The sequence below is a fragment of the Acinonyx jubatus genome, chromosome B1, assembly GCF_027475565.1.
Source record: "Acinonyx jubatus isolate Ajub_Pintada_27869175 chromosome B1, VMU_Ajub_asm_v1.0, whole genome shotgun sequence".
Taxonomy (NCBI): Eukaryota; Metazoa; Chordata; class Mammalia; order Carnivora; family Felidae; genus Acinonyx; species Acinonyx jubatus.
In genome coordinates, this window is record NC_069382.1 from 135,903,611 (window position 1) to 135,930,653 (window position 27,043).

A 27,043-nucleotide genomic window follows, 5' to 3' on the forward strand; every position below is an offset into this window, starting at 1 on the left:
TTCTCGCAGAAGGAGAATCTGAGCAGGGCACCCTCATGCCCCTTCTTCTAGAATGCCCTCCTGAGGTTGAGTGTGGGCTTTCACAAGTTTTGGCAACCATAGAATCTGTATGTAAGGGAGACGATATGTTTTTAAGGGGAGATCCTAGGGACTTCATGGGGCACACGATCTTAATTAGATTGTCTGTTTACCAAAGCCAACTTTGGAGCGGTCTCTGCTCACAAGCAAGAATAGGATATGGTGGTGGGAATTCAAGGAAAGGGGGACATGGAAGCTGGAGTCTTAACTGGACTCTGCTACGGCCAGTAGCATGGGGACAGCAAGCACCTGCCATCCCAAGGGATAAGAGAAGGACCTGATGTTGGAAAGCAATCGGTGCATGGACCAGCTTTGGTACCCACACTCAACTTGACAGACCTCTGGCTGGGACTTTGAAGATCTGGCTACATTTCAATAGACTTAGGAGGAATATGGCAGAGATCAGCTTTCCTTAGTTGGAGCAGAAAATCTCCTGTGAGTGGGCAGGAAAAGATACTAGGCCACCTGTTCTTCTGGCAAACAAAACAGTGCTTGTGTTTGCTAAATGATTATAAATCAAGTTCTTTCTTTTATTTCTCCTTTAGGATCAAAATTTATTAGCAATTCGGAAGATTTGTGTGGGCTGGGCTTCCCCTGTAAACATTCCCCTCCGTTAACGTATTTCCCCAACTCTACAAATTAAGAGAACTGCCACTTGAAACTTGTAAAAAAACAACCTTGTCAATTAGTTTTGATGGAGTCATAGTGATAAAACATTAGCACTAGACAGGAATTTGCAGAATAGGGAAATCGAAACCTGGAGTAATGAGTGATTGCCCAAGATCACCTGACTGATTAATGGCAGGAAGAAGCCTGGAACCCAATATTTAGTTTTCAGGCCAGACCTCTGCCCACCATGGCAGCCTAGTTTTCTTCTCTGATTGTACCTTGCTTTTTATTTTAAGACCTTTAAGTGAAATGCATCCTTGGTGAGCCAAAGACTTTTTGTGACTTGTTTTCTAGGAAATCCCTTTTTTCCTCTGGCTAAGAGTTTCGTGACTTAATTTCAGAAATAAAACAAAAAGTAGGGCTGTGCTGCAGGAGCCTCTATAAATTCCATTGCCTTGAAAACTGACAGTGGCGAAAGCCTAACGTAAACCCTGTGAAGGGAAAGACTAAGAAGCTGAGGGCCTGAAGTCACCCAGCTTTGTAAGCAGTAGATCCAACATTTGTTTACCGAGCGATTGCAAGATTCCAGCAGCTGCTTGTCTGGGGACTCGGAAATTTCTTTGAGCTGGAAGGAAACTTGACAATTATCTATGAGGAAATAGAGCCCCAGAAAAAGCAAGTTAGGACTGGAACACACACCTTCCAGCTCTCAGCCAGACGACTGTATACACCAAAATACTTTGAAGAGTCCAAATATGAGGCTTTTAATCTAAGACAGATGAGTGCCAATTAGGAAGTCGTGTCAAAAGTCAGAGCACATTGGCAATGATAATCACTACTGAGCCCCTCTTACGGTCCAGGCACTGTTCCAAGCACTTTACATGGATGGGCTACTTCTGTCACTGGGCTATGCGTCAGCTTCACCACGTCATGTCCCAAGCACAATCCCCAAATCCCAGTGGCCTACCACAGCAGAGGCTTGTTTCTCGTGTGTTGTTTACTGGTTGTGGTGACTGAGGCTCTGCTCCACATGGCTTCTCCAACACAGGATCCAGCATGAAGAAGATGACCTTTGGTGAGATACATCAGTCTTGTGGCCAGGGTCAAAGGGCATAGTGACCCTGAAAGCCTCTGCTCAGTCATGGCATCTGTCACTTATACTTAAATTCCACAAGTCAAAGCAGGTCATAGGGCCAAGTCCGATGCCGATGGAAGGAACACATCAGGTCATGTGACAGTGAGCAGAGACGTGAGGCAATGAACAGAGATATTTACATCTATATTTAAATTGAATGTTACATTTAATATATTATACATTAATTTTTTTTAACATGAGAGGCAGCAAAATATTTGAAACAATATCGCCATCTCCCACAGTGGGGGGGGGGTCACCCCTTTACATTTACTAGCTTCTTTAATCTCCACAACAAAACCCATGTGATAGGTAAAAATATCATTTGATGCCCCACGTTCATACAGTTAAACAGCGCTGGTATTTGAACCCCAGCAGTCTGGCTCAGGAGCCCACACTTCATCAGTAGGCTATGTCACTTTTCATAATATGCTGCCTTTAATCGGATAACCCTCTGACCGAGTTCCTCTCTCCCCCTCTCCCTCTGCCAACTCGGAAAGTCTGCCTGATGCCTAACGCCGAGACTTCAGCCATCTGTTATTTTTACCTGCATTGCCACATTCACTTATTTATTCAAAAAATATATACTGAGCATCTGTGAGCATGACATGATACCCAAACAGTAGGTGGAGAGTGGTTAGGAAGATAAATCAGAAACAGATGATGAGCTCTGCTCTCACAAACCTAGTCACGACATGCAGAACTCAAGTGCAGGGAGTAAGCTGATAAATTGTAACATGTATGAACCCACAGGAAATTGCTATGGGGAAGGAATAAGAGATTTCTTCAGAGGAGAGAGGCCTCGGAAAAGATGGGAGATGGATATTTAGTTTAGCCTTTGAAGGAAAAGTTGGGTGTAAAGATGCACAGGTGAGGGGAAAGAACAATGTGTGAAGATAGGCCTGAGGGATCATACGGGGCAGCAGAGGCTTTAGTTCAAGGCACATGCTCAGTGGGGGCATCAGAAGCATTTATGGCTTAAAGCATAAGAGACTTAAAAACTGAGAACAAACTGAGGGTTGAGGGGGGGTGGGAGAAAGGGGAAAGTGGGTAATGGGCATTAAGGAGGGCACTTTTTGGGATGAGCACTGGGTGTTGTATGGAAACCAATTTGACAATAAATTTCATATATTGAAAAAAAAAAAAAAGAAGCATTTATGGCTTGTCTCGGCAACACATACTGGCAAGAGTAAAGAAGACCTGGGGCGCCTGGGTGGCTCAGTCGGTTAAGCATCTGACTTCAGCTCAGGTCATGATCTCACAGCTCAGGAGTTCGAGCCCCGCATCGGGTTCTGTGCTGACAGCTCACAACCTGGAGCCTCCTTTGGATTCTGTGTCTCCCTCTCTATCTCTGCCCCTCCCACTCTCACATTTGGTCTCTTTATCTCTCTGAAAAATAAACATTAAGAAAATTTTTAAATAAAAAAAAAAAAGAATAAAGAAGACCTCTGTGGGACACCTGGGTGGCTCAGTGGAGCCAGTTGGTTGGAGCCAGTTGAATGGAGGCTCAGTTGGTTAAGCGTCCAAATCCAGATTTCGGCTCAGGTCATGATCTCACAGTTTGTGAGTTCGAGCTCGAAGTCGGGCCCTGCACTGATAGCACAGAGCCTGCCTGGGACTCTCTCTCTCCTTCTCTCTCTGCCCCTCCCTTGCTTGCTCTCTGTCTGTCAAAATAAATAAATAAATATTTACCAAAAAAAAAAAAAAAAAAAAAAGGCCTTTGTCACTTTATCTTACACTGGTGTTCCAATACTGGGTTACACTGCCTGTAGTGACTAGTAATGACTATTTCTAAAACTTATGTAATTCTAAATTCTAAATCTCCTTTGCAATGATACAATTATATTGGATTGTGTTTAATAAACTTTAGAAGTGTTACACTGATAAACATTATCTTCTAAAATATGCCAAATATTTTAAGAAACTATGTTTTGGCTCTTCACCATCTTTAAAAAATATACCAGCAGCTTTAAAAAAATGAAGGCAGATTTCATGTCTTTAAATGTCCAATGGGCTCTGCAGTAAAACACGGTAGAAAGAAAGTATAATCATTTTGGCGGGGCAAATTGTTTTCACTCATTCATTCAACCAGCAAATATTTAACGTAAACAAGCAATTATTCTAGGTGTTGGAGAGGCAGCAATGAACAAGAGGCACAGATTTCTGCCCCATGGATTGTGCATTTTGCTGAGTATGCAAAGAGTTGTAATGGGAACCAGAAAGCTCAATTGCACATTTATGGAGGAAGCAGACCTTGATTGTCAAAGCTGACTAGTATCATTTTTCTTCTGCAGAACGCAGGAAGTCATTGAACATCTTCTGCAGAGAGGACATAATGAGAGCTAGGCTTTAGGGGGTTGATCAGGCAGCATTGTGCATGTGTGTATTGGGTGGGAGGACTGAATTAGAAAGGGACTGGAAATGAAAAAGGGGCATCCAGAAAGTATCTGATATCCAGCAAATAGAAAAGCAGTCCGGAACCAGGGTAATCAGAGTGAATGTGAAGCCTGGACAAGATGCGAAAGATTGCCATGTGGTGAATAGCAAGAAAGGAATGGGAGACTGAGACAGAAGAAAGAATCAAAGTTCCTGTGGTTTGCAGCCTAGTCTCTGGCAGGGGTAAGGGGGTTTAGATATAGAGTGGGCATGCACATCAGCTTCGAAGTCGATTCTGATACTAACAGCGGTGAAGCTTTGGGTAGTTTACTTAAGCTCCCTGAGCTTCAGAATTTGCCCAATCTGTAGCAGTGAAATAGAACCCCTAAGTTGCAGGATTAAATAAGATAATAAATACAACGTACAGAACACAGACTATACTCTCAATAGCTTTTTGTGGTGATCATTATGGCTATGTGGAAGTTGAACTGGCTTGGGGCATGCATTTGAAATAACTGTAGGACATCCAAAGGGAGGTGTCAGGTGAGCAATCACAAAGGTGGGAGCCTTAGATGAGCTCCTATATCAATTACTAATAGTAATGTCTCATAGGAGATCCAAAGGGAGATGTTAAATAGATGATCAGAGAGGAGCCTTACATTAGTCCCTATATTAATTAATAACAGCAATATATTGGCATTTATTTTTTATGTTTTTAAATTATTTATTTATTTATTTATTTATTTATTTAGAGAGGGTATGAGCAGGGGAGGAGAAGAAAGAGGGAGAGACAGGGAGAGACAGAATCCCATGTGGAGCCTGATACACGGCTCGAACTCATGAACCTGCAAGATCATGACCCGAGCCAAAATCAAGAGTCGAACGCTTAACCAGCTGAGCCACCCAAGTGCCCCCCACGTTTATTTTTGAGCATTTGCTGTGCTAAAAATTTGACAAGCTTTAGCTCAGTCAGCCCTCACGGGAAGCCCTGTAAGGAAGATACGGTTGACATCACTATTTTAAAAAGAAAAAAATGAGATTTAGCTGACTAAATTTAGCCCAGCCTACACAGCTAATGAGAAACAGAACTTGAATTCAGGTCCTCTTGACTCTGAAGCCTTCAAGATATGGAGTGGCAAACCTGGAGGTGGCCAGGAATTGGGTTTGAGAATGCTGACTCCCCCTGCCCAAGCACCCACAGACACACCCATGCCACCACGTGGCTGGCCCTGAGTCTCCTGCTGTGTTCATGAAGAAATGAGGTCAGTCTGAAGGGAACCACCCTGCCCACCTGAGCAGCCCTCTCTTGTGGATTGGAGCGGATTTTATTGGTTTCACTCAGATACCAGTCAGTCAGCCTAATCATGATCATAGACAGCTCTTTGGGCTCTCGAAAGGCAGTCACTGTCCTTCCTGGTTTACTGTCTCCTTTCTAACCAAGCCCCCTGGGGCTGGGAGAAAATGCAATGGAAATATACCAACCTAGGAGACGAGGTCCAGATTCACTATGGGCCTCCACCATTTACTACCTGTGTGATTTGGGGCAAGCTCCTTATCCTTTGGGGGCCTCTTTCTCTTCCTCTTTTGCAAAGCAGAGATAATGACCCAGGCTCAGATCAAACAACTAGGAAATGAAGGTATTTGCAGAAGGAATCACTATGTAAATATCGGCTGTTCTCTGGTGGCATGGTGGCATCGCTGGGTCCTTCCTAACGGTGGCCAACTGGAGGAATGAGACAAATCGGGATCTTTTTACCCTCAGAAGATGTCAACATCTTGAGCCACAGAGTGCTTCCAAGGGGAACATCTTGCCTGACCCTGTAATTAGACCACCTTGAACTTTTGTAAAACCTATTTAAACTCCTCTTTTGTTTCCCAAGTGCAGCCATATTGAGTCATTTTTCACTCAAGAAAAAGTGTCACATTTGCAGTTCTGCCCCTTCTATTTTGATGTTAATTTTAGCATTACCTGTGTGGATTGTGGGGTTTTGATCCAAAACAAGCCCTGCTTGGAATAGAACAGAGGCGGCTCTCTGACTCACTTAACAGTTTAAAAATCAAGCATGTGAATAGCTTTGCCATTTCTCAGTGAACAGATCCTGGCAACAAAGCGTACTGTGGTGTTCTTTCCTAATAATTTTGTGTATGATGATCTGACAAATTGGCTTTCAAAAATCCACGGCACAAAGATGGCATTTGCCAGCAAGTCTTCGGGAAGAATTTGCTATTATCAGAAGCAAGCATGATGCAAATTGTCCTATGTGTTAGTCAGGGGGGGCTTGACTTTGCCTTTTCATTCTAAGTCAGTCCCTTTAAAATATTAACTCATCCCGGTGAGCAAAGACCTGCCTTTTTCTGAACGTTCACTTCTCACTTACACCGCCTCACAGGCAGGCGTTTTCTTGTTTTTCTTTTCTTTTCTTTTAATGTACGATCTGGCCTGTCTAAGGAGACACCAAAATGCCAGAGCAGTGGAGCGAATAATCGGCATTTACTCTGGGCTCTGCCGCATTTTCGAACCAGAAGGACGACAGAGTTGAATGAGTGGGGGTCTCTCTGCATGTGGCTTTGTGCAGCCGGCCTGCCAAGCATTGCCATTCTAGCCCTGGAACCTGTGCCAGACTGTTAATGTCTTAATGCTTATTCAAGTGTCAGGGAGCGCTGGCAGATGTCAGGCAGAATGGGAGGCTGTCAATAAGGAAATTACTTACATTCACAGGGTGATTGCCGCAGTCTGGCAGGTAGTGTTTGAAAAGAAGGAAGCAGAGGGGGAAAAAAAGAAGGTGGCACCAAACAGCTTTGGGGGAGGGTCCTTTGTATCTATATCTAAATTGTTTAAAGATATTTTATTTTCCTGTTGTTTCTAGAGCCAGACTCCAGATACAGCGGTCTCAGGTCGATAAATACGCAAGCAGTTGTTTTCTGTTTCTGGAGACTTAAACAGAAGAACTGCACCACTGGGGCCTTTTGTTTTTGACACACGACAGATAATTCAGGTTCTTTCCTGAGCAGCAGAATTCCTTTTGCTGGTCATTGGGAAACACACATGTGGTTTCTCATACTTTAGATATTTCACTCAGCACCTGCTTACGACCTACTATATGCTAGGTGTGCTAAATAGCCCAATGACTAAATGTACACAGGAGATTTTTTTTATTTGTTATTTGTTGAAAGTTTATTTATTTTGGGAGAGGGATGGAGTGAGTGAGTGGGGGAAGGGCAGAGAGCGGTGGGGAGAGAGAGAATCCCAAGCAGGCTCTGTGTTGTCGGCAAAGAGCCCGACTCGGGGCTTGAACTCACAAACTGTGAAACTGTGACCTGAGCCAAAGCCAGGACTCAGATGCTGAGCAGACTGAGCCACCCAGGCGCCCCAAGAAATATATTTTAAAACTCATTCGTTACATTCGAGGGAGGAAAAAGGCATCCTCTTTGCTGTGTGGTTTTAAGATTAAGAATTTGAACTAAGTAGAATCCCGCCCATGCAGATCTAAGCGTGCCTGCCTGCTTCTTTGCCTGCATGATGAGGGGGACTTGAGGAATGGATCTTCTGGAGAAAGAGGCTTGCAGGCAATCTTGCCTTTAAAAGCTTCTCTTAGTTCTGGATTTGCCATGGTGATTCTATTTATTGCCTCCTTATGCCTGTAAAGCTCTTTTCCTGCCCTGTTTCTTTACTGGGCTTTACACCCCCCCCCCCCCCGCCCCACTCCTCCACGTATGTATGTGTGTGTGCTTGGAAGGGGAGGGGGCAGAAATGTCATTGGCATTAGTCAGTGCTCAGACGCAATGGTCTAATCACAAGGGGAAAAGTGCACATGTAGTTACAAAACGTACCTTTTAAATGAAAGGTCAGGACCCCCAGAATCACCCTGGAAACATGAGACGCCTCCAGTGTTTATCCCTGATGATGACAAAAACACCATTGCATTTAAAGGGGAGCATGGCAATTATATTCATAGTTAATGGTGGCTTTTGGAGCTGTCTACACTTAATGTCCCATATCCCCTATTTAACATAGCCCCCTTTAATAATTCAGAATTTCTCCCAGAAGAAGTAGAAGAGAGGAAGTCAGGCACATGTGTTAGTTGCTTCTAGACTACCTAAAGGAAAGCAAATATTTTACTAATGGAAACTCCAGGACTACAGGTGCCCAGGAATATAGGCATTGAGGACAGAGAACTTTTTCCCAGAGCACCTGAGTCAACTGAACTCCCGAAAGATACTGCCGCCAGGACTGGACTCCATGAGAATCAAACCCCAAACCCACTGGCTTAAAGGTGTGGGGGGGGGGCGGGGGGGCAGCTACAGGCCAGACTTCATCTGGATGGGGAGGTGGCCCTGGCCGATCCCCATGGACCCCACTCCCCACCGCCTTTCCTGGTCAACATAGCTCCTCTCCCTGCCCACAGATGAAGTGCTGTGGAGTTTGGGTTCTGGATGAGAGTGTGCTCATGGCCACATCAGCACAGCCTCCCATGAGCACCCAGCCTCCTTGCTGGTCTTGCTATGTACTCATGGATTGCCAGGGTGCACACCTCCATCAGTTTAACACTAGTCCTGGATGAGGCTCCCGGCCCTTTGAAGGGCCCCCTGACCCTTTGAAATGCCCTCCCCAAGAAGGCAAGGGCAAATTTCTGTCTGAAGAATCTGGTGTCACGTAACTCATCACAGCTTTCCTTCTTTTCGTTGCTAAGCTGAAGCAGAGAGTAATCAGGCTGGAAACTCTCTGTGGCCCACATACTAGCTTTGAAACATCTTTCCTCATTAGAGCTATATGTTCTCCACCCACACCCTCACAGTCCTTACCCACCTACGTGATGTCAGTCCAACCCTTTCTCCTATATGCTGCAATGTTAAACTCTGAGTAAAAGAGCATGCAAATCAATCAATCAATCAATCAATCCAATGCCTAATGCTGAAAGAAATACTTAAAAACACAGAGAAACATGCCATCAGCCAGACATAAACAATATCATGACAAAATCCTGGAGCCGTCGGGAAAACACCACCAAAGCATTAAGTTTCCTGTATGCGTTTATTTTCCCAGTTGGTTACTTACAATATACTGCTCATTTTGCTGAAGCACTCTATTTTTTTAAAAATTAAAATCCATAGAGGGGTACCTGGGTGGCTCAGTAGGTTGAGCATCCAAGTCTTAATTTTGGGTCAGGTCATGATCTAACGTTTCTTGAGTTTGAGTCTACATCTGAGCTCTGTGCTGACAGTATAGAGTCTGCTTGGGACTCTCTCTCTCTCTCTCTCTCTCTCTCTCTCTCAAAATAAATAAATAAACTTAAAAAAATTAAAATCCATTGCATTTTCAAGTTATTTTCTTTTTCTCCTCTATCCTTTCTACTTTTATGCTTGCTAAATTTATTATTCTAAATCTTTATGTTTCCTTTATCCTATTTTCTAAGTGGATACTGGTCAAGGAGTAATGAGAAAATTAAAAATAACAAGGCCATAACTATCATTAATTAAGTAGTTACTAAGTGCTGGGATAACCTTGTGAACCATTACCCCTATTTTACTGGTGAGGATTAAGGTTTAGAAATGTTAAGCAACTCTTGTTTTGTAATCCCAGCTCAAAGGTCAAAGTTCCTCAGGAACTACCCTCAACTAGGACAGATACCTCTTTAAATGTTCTTATAATCTTGTAACATCTTGTACATTTCCTTCATACTTCTTAGGAGAGTTTGTAACGTTACATTTATTTGGATAATTAATTGATTCAAGAATTTCTCTCCCAAGACTCTGAGTTAGAGGATAGCAGAAACCACGTCTGTTTTTGCTGTTACTGAGCCTGATACACAGTAGGATTATAATACATATTGAGTGAATGAATATTGGAAGGACTTGCTTAGTGAGTAAATGAGTTCTTATCTGTCCAATTCCAGAATTCAAGAGGTTTCGTGTAGGCAGCTAGGCTGCTGTTTTAATGAAATCCTAGGTGACAGAATATGCAAAGTTCTATATAAAGTGCAACATTAAGTCCTGCTAGCTGAACTGCCTGGGTTTAATCCCTGACACCAGCAGTGGATTTTTTAGGCTGTTTCATCTTGGACAAATTACTTGACCTCTCTGTGTGTCGGTTTTCTCATTTGCAATAGAAATAATAATGAACTCACCTTATATAATTATGAATCTTAAATAAATGTATAACTCCTCAGATGAGTACCTGGTATTTAGAAAGTTTTGTATATGTGTCAGATATTATTACCATTCAGGAATTTAGCACAGGAAAAAAAAAAACTCACTCAAAAAGTCCTATGTGATAGTATTTATTCATTGACTCAAACCCCCTGTTCTTGTCCTTCCTAAAGGAGGATCCTAGAGATTTAATCTCAAAGATGTAGCCCCAGGTTTTTCACTGTCAAACGGAAAACACCCAACATGAGTCCATCTTGAGATTTTTACTTTAAAAAAAAAAATTTTTTTTTAACATTTAATTCATTTTTGAGAGAGAGACAGAGCACGAGTTGGGGGGTGGGTAGGCAGAGAGAGAGGGTGACACAGAATCCAAAGGAGGCTCCAGGCTCTGAACTGTCAGCACAGAGTCCGATGTGGGGCTTGAACTCGTGAACTGAGAGATCATGACCTGAGCCGAAGTTGGCCGCCCAACCCACTGAGCCACCCAGGTGCCCCAATTACAAATATTTTTAAAAAAAATATCTAGTATCCTTCCATTGGGCCCACATGCTGCACAATCTTTATCCATAGTGTGGAATGAGGCAGAGTGATCAGGGGCCTGACCCAGAGGCCCTCCGCCCCATATTTCATCACAGCCTGCCCCTTCTTGGCTGTCTGGTCTCTGGGAAGTCCTTAACTAGTTTTTGTCTTCTTTCCTCAACTAGAAGACAGAGATGACTTCAGATTGCTGCACTGGTTAGATGAGATAAAGTTCTAAAGAACCTGATAAGTCGGAAATGCTTAGTGAAAGTTGCTTTTCTGTTGCCTCCTGCCTTATTTTCCTTTTTATAGCTACTCAACCAGAACTTAACCAATACTCTGCTGTCCTTTTGTGCCTCCTCTGATCAGTTTTTCAGATGACCCTTCCTATGGCCAGGGCCATCAAGTGGACCTTGCCACCTTCACATTTTCTAGGTCCTGCCAAGGCTCAAAGTGATAGAAGCAGAGTAGTAGAAGAGTGAGACAATCAAAACACCTGAGTGGGAATTTGTCTCCAGTTCTGCTTCCAAGTGGCTCCTTGATTTTGAGCAAGCTATTTAACCTTTCTCTGGGTTTCCTTTTGGGCATCTGTAAAAATGAGACTAATTCTCCACGATGTATATTTTGGAATCGTGTCTTCCTTCCTGTGTCCTATCTGTTCATATCTGTGTCATAATGGCAGCCACAGTGGTACTGTTTTCAGTTTACCCTTTTCAAAGCCTTTCATATCTATTGTGTTATTTGGTAACTGTATCAAAATTGTGAGGGATTCCAGTTGGGCTGTCACTCTGTTTCCAGATAAGGAAATTGAGTTAAGAAAGAGAGAGGATATATGACACGGCAACATCACAGAGAGCCTAGAATCCAGACATATTTTACTGTGGCCTGTCAGACTTTCCGGGGACGCATGTCATTGGGCAAAGTGCTGGCAATGCAGCAACCGTCACCTACAGTCACCTACACAGGCAAAGGTAACTGATAACTAAAGCAATAGATGCTAATGAGTAAACCGCAATTCCTTTTCGTTTTATTGATTAGTCTGAGAAGAAAGAATCCCTTTTTCTTGGGTGGAATTCATTGTGTGAGGTCGTCCCATCTCTTACGGATTCCATGAAGAGCTTCATGAGAGAAAGAGATTAATTTTACTTTGACATCATTACTTCAATTTAATGTAAGCACTAGCCTTGGGATGGATGTCTTTCAACAAGGGTCTCTTTAGATTCTAAATTATTCATGTTTTCTGGTATTCTAAAATTTTGAAATTCTGTAGGACAACAAAAATCAAAGTTGGAAATTAGCTTGCTAAGTTTCCTTCTGAATCCATGTTTTAGGTCTGGGTGTATGAGAAGTACACAGAGTTTCAGTTTCATTTTTAGTGAAATTGAGACATAACAGAATTTACTCCAAAGCTGTGCAACAAGAATAAGAGAATAAGAATGTCTGGGTTAGTTTGTATTTTTCAAAAAATCTACGTTTTCCTAGGACTTTTGACAAGGCCTTTAAGGAACATTCGCATTTTTAAACATGTGTATTCGCACAGTTTAAACATTGATAAAATGGGAAAAGGTGTGTGTCGTGTGAGAAGTGTCCTTCCTGTCTGTCCCTCTTGCTGTATACCGCCTACCTACTTCCCATCTCCTCCCCAAATAGCTAACCACTTATCAGTTCCTTGTTTATCTGCTTAAAGATCTTTTTCATGTACGAAATAATACAGTACAAATATATGTGCCTTCTTGTTTTACCCTTTTACATACGTTATGGCATGCACTGCATAATAACCTGTACCTTCTTCCACTAAGTCTATGAGCCATGCATATCAGTACATCGTTTCCTTATTCTTTCCTATTATCCTTGCAAACTGTTTGATTCTGTGAATGTATCAGAACTTACTTATCCAGTTCTCTAGTGGTGGACAGTTAGTTACTTCTGATCTTTTCCTTGAAGAAATGAATAGCTTTGTTCATGCGTTATTTCACTTAACGAAAGGAGCGTATCTTTAGGACAATTTTCCTTAGCTGCTATTGGTGGATCCAAAGGCATGTGCATTTGTAATCCTCCACAACAGTGAATTTTTGCTAATCTGATGAGTCAAAGAAGAAGCTATTTTGCTATAGTTTTAATTTACATTTTTGTTAATATGAGTCAGATTGAGCATTTTTCCTTTGTGTAAAAGCCTTTGCAGATACAAACTCGCATGCTTGATCATTTGCTGATTTCCTCTTGGTTGTTGATGGTTTTCATTTAGTGCAAGTACAATAAATAAGCATATATTTACCATCTCTAAAGTTTGCTATGGGGTAGGCTTCTCTTTGAGGAGAAAGTGGCCATTCTTATCTCCCTTGTATTTAAAGCCACAGATGATTAGTTTTGGCAAACCCTAACGAATCATGCATCTTTTTATCATTTTTAAGATTCGGTCAAAGTTGAATTGGAACAAATAGAAATATAACTATACCCAAAGTCCTTATCTTTCCCCTGCATCCCCCCACATGGTTGAACTTTTCTCATTATATTTCAAAGACACAATTACAACTGAGACAAACTCCTAGTCTTTCTTCCTTCGTGAGTAATTTCAGAATCATTTCACCAGTCCTTATGAGAAGAACTGGAAGAACTGATAATGTGAAAAGAAAAAAAAAAAAAAAGGAACAGAATCTGTCTGCAACAGAATCAATCTAACACTACAGCTAAATGATTGCTCTTTTTTTCCTCTCTTAGATATTTGAAAACAATTATTTTTCCATTGATATATTATTTTCAGAAATTTGAAAAATCGTGGCATGTTCTGAGTTTGCTGAACATGCTGTAAAATTAGCTTATTGACTTCCCAAGACATTAATTAGAAGAAAAGGGAAAGCTAGAGTGTGAAAGGAGAATGAGACTGCCTATGCACTGAATATTAATGAATTGATTGATTCAGCGTGTATTATTGAGCTGCAGTTATGAGCCAGGCTTTCTACCGGACCCTGAGGATGTGTATTCGTAAACAAGAAGGGCATGCCCTTCTCAGAGCTTGTGTTCTAAACCAGTCCCTCTGTATCCTGATTACAGTGAGATTCACTTGGGGAAGCTTCACAACAGTCCAGTGTCTGGGCCCATGACAAGAAACTTCAGGGGTGCGAGTTGGGAACAAATATTTTTCAAAACTCCCCAGATGACGCTAAGTGAAGCTGGAGTGGAAAATCACTGGTGAGCTATACCCCAGAGATGGCTGCTAAACCACAAAGTATTTTGAGGAGGAAGTGGTCATGGAAATTTTAATATGATGTAACGTGAGCTGCATAGCAGCGACTTTGAAGCGTTCTTGGTACAATGTTTAACTTATAAGCAATAAAGCCTTAAGACCGGCATTCCAACTTAGAGATAACTTGGAAGATAGAAGAACAGGTTAAATGACACCTCCAGGAAAAATATCAGACAAACCCAGATTGTGGTACTTTCTCCAAGACTAATGGCCTGGTTTCTTTAAAAAAAAAGTCAATGTTGAGAAAAGCAGAGAGGTTTGGGAGTGAGATGGGGACTGATACAGATTAATAGAGAATAACGAAACAACCACCAAATATAACACCTTGATTACATTCTCGTTCAAAAAATCTTTGGGAATAAGTTTTGGGGACAATTTAGGAAACTTAAGTATTTAAATATATACTAGAAAATAAATGATATTAGTTAATATTGTTGATTTTTCATAGGTGCTTAGATATATTATCTACATACAAGAATGTCCTTATTTTCAGGAGGTGTATGCTAAAGTATTTAAGCATTTAAATTTAAGGGTATCAGCAGCTTTCATGTGGTTTTTCAACAACACATATAGATAAGCAAATATAGTCACATTTTTTTCCAAGAAAATTTTTTTTATTTATTCATTTTGAGAGAGAGAGAGAGGGAGAGAGAGAGACAGAGAGAGAGAGAATTCCAAGCAGGCTCCACGCTATCGGTGCAGAGCCTGATGCAGGGCTGGAGCCCATGAACTGTGAGATCATGACCTGAGCCGAAATCAAGAGACTCGGTCATTCAACCTACAGAGCCACCCAGATGCCCCATCGTCACACTTTTTTAAGGCATTTGAAAGAAAGCGAAGTATTAAAGGTGAGACAGGCTGCTGCATAGTGATGATAATTTAATTGACTACCATTGATTGTATGTGCCAGATATCATACTAATGACTTTATATGCATATTAATTCATTTTAAAACAGGCATTATTATTTTAATTTTACAAATGAGAAAGCTGAAGCTTGTAATAAGGAAACAACTTAAGTTCACACTGAGCCAGAATTTGAACCAAGTTCTTCCTGTTTCCATTGTGGGTGATCTTGATTATTAGGCAGCATTGCCGCACCTCCAAACTGTGCTGTAACCACTTATGTGGTAACGAAAAGCACACAAGCTTTGAACTTTCTTCAATTACAAGAGTTATTGCAATGCATATCCATCTAATGTTTATGTGTCCACTCTATGGACTGGATCCTCCTTAGTTAGACCATAGTTAGGCCCACCTGGGTCCAAATCTTGGATCTGTCATTTGTTAGATGTTTGTTCTTAGGCAGTTTTTAAAAACGCCCCTTGGTTTTAGTTCCTCTTCTGTGAAGATGGAGATAATTTTAAGCGCTTTGTAGGATTTTTATCCAGAATAAATATATACAGAAAGCACTTAGCACAATTGCTGACATACAGCCAATCCTTAATAAATGTTGGTCACCACCCATCCCTCTACCTTTTTAAAAATTTAGTTAGAATTAAATGACTCATGGTTATACAGAAAAACTCCTGATACTCAACGTGGTTGCCAGGGCTGGATCCTGCAATCATTAACTATCAATTTGGCATCAGGGACCATGGCTTTGAATCTCTAAAACCTGCAACAGGAGAATGCAACTCATATTCACAAATATGTGCTTATTAGTATTAAATCATCAGCATAATAGTCATTATGATTCATTTATTAAGGCCGTGAGTTTATCAGACCTGTGCCTTCTTTTAATTAGTAACAGCACAACACTGATAGAAGCGGGTCGTCATAAAGCTGAATACTTCAAAACGAGCTCTATCTGTACTTGACTTAGGTAGCTGAGCATCTGACATCTTATGAGTCTAATACATGGGCATAGAGCAAAGGAAAGTCCTTCCAAAATCTCTCTTGGAGCCAGCAGGCACACACTGGCTCAGAATAGCCCTGGACTGTTCCATGTCCCATAGGATATATAACTCCACCTACTTTATGGACAGGCTGGTTTGATAAAAGAGGAATATTTTAGGGAAAGTGGGTTTGGTGAACTACATAGTAGATCAAAAGGTAGCAATCTTTTCACTTATTTATTTATTCAATAGATATCGAACCCTTACTATATACCAACTATTGCTGTGGGCATTGGTATTATAGATAAGGTCTTTGATCACACATACTTTTTAATCCTAATTATTCTATTAAAATTTTTATTCCAAATTTAATTCTAATAGTAATTACATAAATGGATAAATAAGATAATGTTAGAGAGTGATAATATGATCCTAAGGTTTCTTTGAGGGGCCTCTTCATTGTTAGAAACGACCTAGAATTAACACCTATACTGGCAATATTCATGACTGACTCCTTGGCCTTCAGGTCTTACTTCAAGAGAAGCCTTCCTTGACCCCCGCTCTGAGAAGGCCCCATAGCTGTTCTCCATCTTAGGAATGATCACTGTCTGTGATGATTGGTTATTTCCCTGTTTTAAGCGTGTCTTGCCCACCTGGAAGGAAGCGCCATGATAGAAGGAACCTTGTCTGTTTTGCTCTCGTTGGGTTCCCAATGCCTCTTACAGGATCTGGACTGTGGAAGTTTCTCAGTAAATATCTGTGAAATTAGGGCAACCAACCATTCCAATTTGCCTGCAACTGAAGATCTGCCCAAGACTTATGGTTTTCAGTGCTAAAACCAGCACAGTCCCAAGAAAATGGGCATGGTTGGTCACCCTACATGCAATGCATAGATGTTGAATAAGAAATTAGTCCCAGACCTTCCATTATTGAAGTTGAATGTCAGGTCTCATTAAACCAGACCCAGAGCAGAGGTGTCACTATGCTATGATGCGATTACTTGTAGCCACTGCCTCCAGTGTGGCCACGGCTTAGGGAAAAGTGAAAGAAGCTTCCCAGGGACTCTCAAATGTCATAATCACTATAATAATGTGCACATTGAACTCCAGGGAAAGGATATGCCCATAATCATAATGTTAGTGGGGTTGGGTCAAGTCTTTCACTCACTTCTGATCCTCTTGAAGCCTCTTGGCTAGCTGCTATCTAGATGGAACTAGCCTAAAAACCAATAATTAAAAACTTAATATGAAGGAGCATTTGACAGCTAGAAAACACCTCTGAAATCATCTCATCCAATTCCCTCATTTTACAGGTGAAGAAACTCTGAATCTGAGTGTTAAGTTCTTTAGCGGAGAGCCAAGCTTTATAGGATTCTTTTTCTTTGTTCTCATGCTAACGAGAGTCCTTTTGAAATATTGGTCACTGCTCTTGCTCTCTAGGTGAGAAAATGTGTCCCTTCCACTGTTTGCTTTCAACTAGCTGTCCTGTTTTGCATTTCTTTCCTCATTTTATGTGCTCTGGAACAGCTTCTGCTAGCCCTTTTGGCAAACGACTTTTTTCAATATACTGGTTGTTTCTCCTCAAAAGAATTCCTGTTTAACAGGTTCAAATATTCCCTCTTCCTTGAAGCATGGGTTGATTACTCTGAGATTTGGAGTGAAAATTTTTCAGCACTATGTGGTTTGAAGAAGAAAGAAAGAAAGAAAGAAAGAAAGAAAGAAAGAAAGAAAGAAAGAAAGAAAGAAAGGGAAGGAAGGAAGATGAGGAAAAGGAAGGAAAAAGGAAAATCTAAAAACTTCTGTAAAAATTTCTAGGGACTAATAAACAACTTACTTGTCAGGTGAGAATTTCCTGGAGCTTATGTCATTGAGATATACATTAAAGGATTGGCTTTGGCATTATATATGGGTTTCTCCTTACCAAGGGAAAGACATAGATCAAAATTCACATTCATTTTTATTTTGTTTTGTGTTGTGAATCAAAAAACGATAATATGTCTGCCATTAGCCTTAATGCAAGACCAGGGGCAGGACTAACCCAAATCACATCTATTTAGAGATATTTTAAAAACATTCTGTCCTGGTTCAACTATTTTGGGAAAAGAATACAACTTAATGTTAGCATTTAAAAAAAAATTTTAATGTTTATTTTTGAGAGAGAGAGAGAGAGAGAGAGTGCAAGCAGAGGAGGGGCAGAGAGAGAGGAAGACACAGAATCTGAAGTAGGGTCCAGGCTCTGAGCTGTCAGCACAGAGCCTGATGTGGGGCTCAAACCCACAAATCACAAGATCATCACCTGAGCCTAAGTCTGACACTTAACCAACTGAGCCACCCAGGTGCCCTAATGTTAGTATTTTGGAAGTTAGAAAGTTTGGATTCATGACTGCCTTTTGTAATAGCTGGTGTTTAACTTTTAACTTAGGAAGGAAGGACATTTCAAAAGGAGTTTATGAAATCTTTAAAAAATCACAACAAAACAAAACAAGACAAATGTTTTATTTATCTGGGGAAACTTTATCCAGACTGAGATATTTTATTTGACCCTCTGTTATACATTTCATGCTATGAGAGGTGTGAGGTTCATACCTCCATAGAGAAGGCCTTGTCTTTCTCAGGCCTATTTCCTTACAAGCTTTTTCTTAGGAGATAATCTCTTTTAAATTGTTGAGCAATAGTCTGGACCAGAGAATTCCTCTTCTTTTCCAACTCTTCCCAAACTCCACATCTATAAGTAACAGCAGTGTCCTTCCACCCCATTGACTCGTCCAAACACATCTCCAAACACATACTTTGACTCTCTCAATAGACCTGAAGTAAATGGACCAATCCACGAATAGGGAGACCTGTCAATACATTCAACCTCCACTTCCCTTTATTTCTTGACCACTCTTCAGAGACAGCTAATTGGAGACAATTATGTGAATAATTGTAGATTCTAAAATTATCACTAGTTAATTCCAGACCCTGGAAACGTTAATCATATGCTAGTGGTGTTAGTCTGCAGGAGATTCGACTTTAAAGCAGGCTTCAGTCAAGAATCAAAGCTCTTTTGTGTGTTTACTCACAATATGCATCACCGTATGAGAGGGGATACATGCAATTACATCAGAAAGCAATATCAACCGTGTGAGATGTATAACATTATTTACCAAATTTTTCACAACTTACACTTTTGTATAGTGAGACCAAATGAAACTCTCTGGACTTTTGGTTGACAGTTACACTTTATAAATGTGATTAATCAGTGCACAAAACAAGGTAAAACAGTAACTTTACCATTATAGATTTCCTTAAAATGTAAGCTTTAAATATGGATGTTTAAGGTTATGCAGTATAGCTATATGAAAATATCCAGCTTTAATTACAAAAATTGGGGGTTTTTTTGAAAAACTTAAAAAATAAAATAAAATTATAAAACTTGTGTACTCACCACCCACAAATGATAATAATGGACATTTTGTCATAGCTGCTTTACGTCTTTCTTTATGAAAGAAATCAAACACTATACAAAAAATTGAAGCCCTCTTTGCCTCCTATCCTAGTCCCCTCTCTACCCCTTTCCAGAGACAACTGTTCTAATTCACTAGTGAAACACACTTAAACTGTATGATCTGCTCTCTTTGTTTTTGTGCAGAAAATCTATTTAGCATTATGTTTTCTATAACAGTATCTAAACATATATATGGAAATGCTGGCTTTACTATGGAAATAATATTATTCAACTGTCAAAATAAATGTTTGGATACTTTACAAAATTAAACTTCACAAAATTATCTAGAAATCACAACTATGCTGTAAATATTTTTAAAAAATGATATAGTCTTATGAAAATCAATTATTTTAGTAGATGAAAGAGAAAATACCTTAGGTGTATGTTTTCATAATGATGACAGTAACTGCTTATTAGAGAAGCTGTTTTGATCAACATAATTTCTTTTTTTTTTTTTTAATTTATTTTAAAGAGAGGTAGAGGAGCGCCTGGGTGGCTTAGTCGGTTGGGCGGCCGACTTCAGCTCAGGTCATGATCTCGTGGTCTGTGAGTTCGAGCCCCGCGTCAGGCTCTGTGCTGACAGCTCAGAGCCTGAAGCCTGTTTCAGATTCTGTGTCTCCCTCTCTCTGACCCTCCCCCGTTCATGCTCTGTCTCTCCCTGTCTCAAAAATAAATAAACGTTAAAAAAAATAAAAAAAAAAATAAAGAGAGGTAGAAAGGGAGAATCTTAAGCAGTCTCCATGCTCAACACAGAGCCCGATGAAAGGCTTATTTTCACAACCCTGAGATCATGACTGAGCCAAAACCAAGTCAGATGGTCAACCAACTGGGCCACCCAGGCATCCTGATCAACATAATTTCTCGAATATACTTTATGGAGTCTGACTGATACTTTACAACATGGTTACTTTAAAGATAAAGCAACTAAGAGTTTACTATTTTATTATCTTGAATATTAAATAAGACAAATGGTAATAGCAATATTTAGAGAATTCTAATGAAAAATATGAGCAATTTCTAGAGAATTCCCCTTTATCATTTCCTCAAGGAGAATTTAACAGAGAAAGTTTGTCATCAATATTTGAAAACAAATTGTACTTCTCCAATGTCAAAGTAGCTCCATAGATTTCACCCTTGCAGAAATAATTAGGAAGTAAAATCGTGTAGTTTTTGAAGTTTTGGGCTTATTACCCAGGCTCTTTGACTTGCATAACTTTGTTATTATCTTGTTGGATGGTCCTGGAGAGATCATTTAATCTCTCCAGAATTCAATTTCCTTTCATAAATGCCTTGGTTGGTGGCATTGGGGTGGGGAAAGATTAAAAGAGATGGTCATTAATATTTCTACCAGTTCTAAAATTTTATTATTCTATTATTAATTTTCTCCATTCTCCTTTCCCATTCAATGTTCTAGGACATAGATTGGTAATTAGTCAAAACTGAGGGGATCTTCTAGCAAAATAATCAGGCTTAACTTTAAAGGGTAGAAGAATTTGAAACAGAAAACCTTTTCTTAATTCTTTATAAGATCAACTTATTCACAAGAAAGCAGACAAAAACCACTAGAAAGAGAAAATAGAAATACATTTATATTTACTACTCACTATAAAGATTTTATAAGATTAATACTTATCTAAATAAATTCATGTTAAACAAAGTTGAATTTATACTCAAAATAGCATTACATCTTGTCAAAATGATGCACGTTGCAGGTTATGAAATATTTGTGCAGAAAATAATAAGTCACTATATATTATTTAACCAATGGAGATGATGAGATTGTCTCATAACCTTATGATCAGGCCAAGGTATATTACTTCTCAATACCAATATCCCTCCTGAGGGTATTAGAAATAATTACTTCGTATGAGTAAATGAGAATTGGCAAATGAGTGAAACAGTAATGCTGATAAAGGAAAAATAATAACTTTGCCTTTCAACAGTTCTTATCTAGTATAAATGAAGATACCGTAATTTTTTACACCTCCCTAGGGGATTTTGAAAACCTACTACATTTCCCATGTGGTCGTTACATTCTTTTGTACAACCTTAAGTAAGGTCTGGGAGATAAAAAGTCATGGCGATACAGGATCACATGGATCTGTGGAAGAGAGTTCCCTGGAGTTATCTTTTCTAGTCAATTCCTTTGTCCTTTGGAGTATCTTCTTAGCAGAGCCGAATGAATGACTATCGTTAATATTTTTAGTGATCCCAGGAAAGGAAAATATATGCCTCTGCAATGACAACTGTCAGAAATGAATGACCCTCACAGACCCAACGTTCTCCCTAAATGAGATAATGGATATGAAAGAACATTGTCAACTATAATAAATGCTGGGAATTACCATTGAGATGACCATTCCAAGACTGACCCAAACATGTGTTTCATCACAAAAATCCCTTCTAAATGGCAGGAGGTGAAGGTGTTGACGGAGCGGGGAAGGGAGGGACTCGGAATCTTGAATATCTACATCTTTGTGTCTTGCCTTCATCATCCTTCTCCCAGGTTCCAGGGAAATGCATGTACACAGGTCAATGCCAAACACATACACACTTTGCATTACTATGAAATTCCAGTGTGGTCCCCAAATGAGCTAGGTTGGCCCACAGACAGAATTCCTTTTTCTCAGGGTAGAAGTAGGAACAAGGTATGGCACCAAACTTGCCAAGCAGCCTCCTTCACCCTTTCACTCTCAGCAATCCGATGATGAGGAAAGGGAAGTCCAGGAAAATCACATTGAAAAGGAAGGGGAAAATAAGGGGTTTTCTCTGAGGTCTGGGGCGAGGCTGATCTAATTTGTCTGCCCAACATCTTGCACAGTAACTTATCCTACCATTGCAGCCACGTGGAAGAGAGAGTCCAAAGACAGGGGATCCCCAAAAATGAGTCCTATGCCTCCAAAATATTTTTGTCTTGACTTAGCCATACCACTATAGTATTTCATCATCCTGTGTAAAAGGGGTGGGGATGGGGGGTGGGATAGTTATATGTCGTATTAACAGACCTTGCTTAGGTCATATTAACATACCTTGCTTAGGAACTGTTAAGTGATGGTTTCCAAATTGCATTTGATCATTCTTAATGTTTTGCTTTATAAAATTCTTATAAATCTTTTGGTAAAATGCAAGATAGACAATGTACATCATACTTAGTGGGTTTGTCTTCCTTGGTTTTGAAAGTGAGAAGGCCATGGTTGTGGTCTAGATTGACTATTGATAAGTAGGGTGATCAGTGCCTTCATTTTCTTACATGTATAAGCGAGGGCTAAAAGTCCTTATCCTTAAACTGTTCATCTCCATATTCCAGATGACATTGAGAAAGTGAAATGAGAGAAAATGTCCAAGTGTTTTGGAGAGTTACTCAGCCATTTCACAAGGCCTTTTAAGATCCAGAAAGAGGGATTCAATGCAGAAAAAGGCTGCTTTTCTACCTCAGACATCTTTAATATTTTTCTTACACTGAAGCTGTGATCTGTTCCTTTATTCTTTTCTCTCTTTAGTCTTATTTTGCATTATGGAGCCTCATTTTTCTTTCACATGGCAAATTTTACATATTTGAAGGCAGTTCACTTTGTGAGATTTTCATTTAAAGTTCAGGTGTTGGGGCACCTGGGTGGCTCAGCTGCTTGAGCGTCCCACTCTTGATTTCGGCTCAGGTCATGATCCCAGGGTCACGGGATTGAGCCCTGCATCAGGCTCCGCACTGAACATGGAGTCTGCTTAAGATTCTCTCTCTCTCCCTCTCTCTCTCTCTGCCACCATTCTGTCCTCCTCTCTCTAAAATAAAAATAATAAATAAAGAAAACAAAGTTCAAGTGTTTTAAGAAAATATTAAACCACAAATAATATTAAACTTGTGTCTCAAATAATAAACATTGCTTTCCAATGAAAACACTTGGCCTCTAGCTTCAGTACATATATCTACTAGTTTTAACAGCAATATCTTAGACATGTAAAATGGGTCAAATTAATGGTATATTTTTTTAGACAGGATTTCATAAATCTTATACTAAGTAATTAAATCCATTTTATTTTATTTAAAAAATTTTTTAATGTTTATTTTTTAAGAGAGAGAGAGAGAGAGTAGGGGAGGAGCAGAGAGAGAGGGAGACACAGAATCGGAAGCAGGCTCCAGGCTCTGAGCTGTTAGCCCAGAGCCTGACGCAGGGCTCAAACCCATGGACCTCAAGATCATGACCTGAGCCAAAGTCGGACTTAACCGACTGAGCCACCCAGGTGCCCCAGTAATTAGATCCATTTTAAAGGGTAGGAAGATGGGAGCACTGGAATCAGAGAGATGTAGGTATAATTTACGGCTTCTTCAGCTGTACGGCCATGGTAAGTTATTTACCTTCCTCAGTATCATTCCTTCATCTCAGAAATGGAGAAAATAGTACCTACCTCTCAGAGTTTGGGCAAGGATAAAAGATAATGTAAGTAAAAAATTGTAACACAAATATGGTGAAATACTCAACACACCGTAAAAGGAGTGAAAATATCAACATGTATCAACATGAATAGATGAGCAAAGTCAAATGTTGGAGGGACAACATTGAGAAACATAAATAAAAGTAAGAGTATATTTAGGTAAATACACTCATGTGGTACTCACATAAAATAATGCCATCACTGTTCATGAAAGGTGGGTTGAAAAACACATATTAAATACAGTGTAAAAGAGTCAGTGCTTTTGGGATTGTGGAAATAGGATTTTAGATGGGAAATAAAGGAGACTAATGATATAAAATAAATACATTAAATATAATAAAATTTAAAAAAGAGTATTGGACATGAATTAGTCATGATGATTGCTCTAATTTTGTGCACTTGAGATCCAAGAGGAAGGGAAGAGAAAAAAAATGTTTAGCACAGGGCCTGCCATATAGTCAAAGCTTAATATAAGTGGCTACTTTTATCATTTGAGTATCCTACTCAGCAGGGCTTTATCTGCATCAATTTGACTGGTATTATTGAGCTTACCAACATTTACAGGGATAAGAATTGAGCCAGTGGAGTCAAAAGACCAAGAAAGAAACTATGGGAAGTAGAAAATGGAAAAAAAAAATCTTTTCATGATAGAGAATAATTGATACAGAATCATAACAGCGATCATTTATTGAATACTTACCATGTACTGGGCATTCATTAAGTCAACCAACACATATTTATAAGTGCTTATTGTGTTAGACATTATTCTAGACATTGGAAATACAGCAGGAAAACAACAACTACAATGACAACAACAAACCATGTTGTTATGGGGCTTATATTCTAGCAAGGGGAGAGAGGCAATAATAAGTAAAATATACAATATGTTAAATAGTAGTAAATTCTATAGAGGAAACAACAACGAAAGATACGGAGTGAGGGTTAGGGAAGGCTTCTCTAAGGGACATTGCTCCAAACCCATTTCACATATTATCTCTTTTAATTAATCTCACACACTATGAAGAAGAAGTTACTTTTATAAACTATGATTGCTACCTTCATATGAGTAAGTTGGGGCCCAGAGTCCTTCAGGATCTCTTGTAAGGTTTGATAACTGGCTAAATGATAGGACAGGATCAGAGTTTGGGCCACATAGCTCTGGAGCTGTCCCTTCATGTATTACTTCTCATATGGGGAGCTAGAAGGGGCTCTGGGAGATCCACCAGTATGGAGAGCAGGAATGTGGTTTGGTAAAACATTGAATCAATATTACTGTAGTGTCCCTTTTAGGTTTGAGAATCTAAAGAAAACATTTTTTGTTTTGGTGGGAAAAAAACAACTTAAGAAAGAAAAACTGGGCAAACTCTTCCAGGGTGGGGGGTGTATCCAGAGGTTATTAAGGCTATGTCAAATATTTCCACTAAGAAATCCTGATTTAGTCCAACCCTTTTAATTAATTGCTACAGGCCAGGGAACCTCAATATTGTACATAACTTGCACAACCGCAAATGGCTTGTTTGTTACAGAACCAGGATGGGAAAACTGATCTTGAAAGCCAAAACAACCAGCACAACCACAATAGTTAGGCTGGGCAGCCAAGAGCCTCTGTGGCTCTCTGCATGGCCGCCTCCTACGGAGCTCTTTTGGCTGAATGGCTTCTCCTTTAAACTTCCGAGAGGCTTAAAGTGAATTACTGAGTTGGGGAGACCCATTTGCAGAAGAAAAGGAGAACGTATAATTAGAGGAAGAGAAGTGAGAGGAGGCACAGATGAAGCTAAGAATAGGCAAGGTGAACTTCAAGATGACTGTTTCCACACTAGGAAGGAGGGGGAGACAAGGAGAATGGGGCAGGGACACACAGGGTTCCTCTAGCTCAGTAATCCTAATTATAGTCCTATAAGACAGGTATGAATAGTGTTGTTTTTTACATAGAGGAAAACTGAAGCTCAGGAAAGATACTTTACTTACTCAAGGTCATGTAGCTAGCAAGAGTCTCCTGATGTTTCAAATTTTTTTTCTTTCCTTGAGTCTCTTTCTCCCCTTATTTGTTTCCATCGTTTCTTCCCTTCAGTCTCTTTTATTTGTACAAGGTGAAGCATTGAGGTTTTTACCCTTTTTCTAAAATAGTTATGAAGTATCCAATGATAGAGTATGTGGTTACCATGACAACACAGCCTTCACTGAGGACTGGCCTCCCCTTTGCCTCCAGAATCATATTTCATGGCACAGATTCCCTTTGTGGAACTTATAACAGCCTCAATTTTGTATTTTGTTTGGGTGACCATTTGCTTAACGTTTGTCCTCCTCTAGACCGGCTGGAAGCTTCACAATGGCAGGGGCCAGCCTACTTTTGCCTGGAGCCTGCCCCCAGCGTTTTGCACAATGCCTAGCATTCGGGCTCTGCGTAAATATTTGCTAAGCAAATGTTCTTGTGGTTTCTCTCAAGCTCTCTTCTGAAAGTATATCTACAGTAACCTTTAGCTCATGATTATGCTAATAGATACTGTATAACGAGTCGGGCCGGTATTTACAGGTAGTACACAGGTAAATGAACACACACACACACACACACACACACACACACACACACACACGACTTCACAAACAGCCCCGGGCAGGCGGACTCAGAAGGAAACGCACGCCATTCTGAGCGGGCCGAACCGACGCAGGTAAACAGCGCTGAGCCCGGCTGCACGGGCCTCCGCATTGTAGGAGGGCACCCGGGCGACCGCACCGCGGGAGTCCCCAGCGCCCTGCGCCGCGTGGGCCGGTCCCGGGCGCTGGAGGCGGTGGCGGCGTGGGCGGCGAGCTGCGCCGTGATTGGTCCGCCCCCCGGGGCGGGGCGGGGCTGGCGGCGGGAGGCGGGCTCGGAGGGAAGGGGGTGTGCGCCGCGGCTGAGGCCGTAGTTTCAGTATAAACAAGGCACCCGACTGGTCGGGCGGAATTTCTTTTCCTTCTTCGCGCGCGCTTTAGCTCCCTTTTCTTTGGCCGCGCTTGTGGGCGCGCGGCAAACAGCCGGGAAACCGAGGACCCGAGGTCCATCTGCAGGTGGGTTGTTCCCTGGCCGACAGTTCTCCCGGAGGGGCCTGAGCCTGGCAGCGGGAACGCGCGGCGGTGCTGTCCTCTGCGCTGTACCAGACGGCCCCGGAGCTGCGCTCGTAGCGAGCCCGGCTCTCAGGCGCCC

At 40.7% G+C, this 27,043-nt stretch overlaps 1 protein-coding gene and 1 long non-coding RNA gene across 4 annotated transcripts in view; both read left to right on the forward strand.

Moving 5' to 3' along the window:
- Window positions 1-27,043, forward strand: part of RASGEF1B (RasGEF domain family member 1B) — a 161,533-nt gene that overhangs the window by 96,253 nt on the left and 38,237 nt on the right. The window contains exon 1 of one of the 3 annotated variants that reach the window (XM_027059286.2): window positions 26,753-26,907. The exons of 1 other annotated variant lie outside the window; for it this stretch is intronic. The gene's annotated coding sequence lies outside the window, so the exon portion shown is untranslated. Of the gene's footprint in view, window positions 1-26,752; window positions 26,908-27,043 lie in introns of those variants that run through there. One more of the 3 variants, XM_027059279.2, reaches the window with a different exon arrangement.
- On the forward strand, window positions 11,912-17,656 carry LOC128314521 (uncharacterized). Its single transcript, XR_008296262.1, has 3 exons — window positions 11,912-12,032; window positions 13,913-14,050; window positions 16,469-17,656. It is a non-coding gene; the product is annotated as an uncharacterized LOC128314521 (long non-coding RNA).